The 328-nt window shown below is 35.1% G+C and overlaps 1 protein-coding gene across 1 annotated transcript in view; it reads left to right on the top strand.

Moving 5' to 3' along the window:
* Nucleotides 1–328, top strand: part of LOC107567220 (sphingosine kinase 1) — an 11,611-nt gene that overhangs the window by 406 nt on the left and 10,877 nt on the right. The gene's annotated exons all lie outside the window — the stretch shown is intronic.

Below are 328 nucleotides of genomic sequence, written 5' to 3'. Positions count from 1 at the left end.
ATTGATGCAACCAAGTCCATGCGTGTGAGGAAACATAATTATAAATGATTGCAAATATTTCTTAGCTTGCTTTTGACTGACCAATCAGTGTTGGATAAAATCAAGCCCTGTCCACTATTTCCCTCTGAATTCACTCTCTTTATTGAAAATGCTTCTGTATATTTCTGTTGTTGACTCTTATGTTCTTTTCGTATTTTCTTATGTTTGTGCTCTGCAGACTGAAAAAGTCAATGATATAAGCAAATGATAACAGATGTATCATTTTTGACTCAACTATCCCTAATAGAGCCCGACCGATATATCGTTTAGCCAATATTATCGGCCGATA

This window comes from Sinocyclocheilus grahami, unplaced genomic scaffold, assembly GCF_001515645.1.
Source record: "Sinocyclocheilus grahami isolate Dianchi unplaced genomic scaffold, SAMN03320097.WGS_v1.1 scaffold1135.1, whole genome shotgun sequence".
Classification (NCBI taxonomy): Eukaryota; Metazoa; Chordata; class Actinopteri; order Cypriniformes; family Cyprinidae; genus Sinocyclocheilus; species Sinocyclocheilus grahami.
This window is presented reverse-complemented; position numbering and strand designations above follow the sequence as displayed.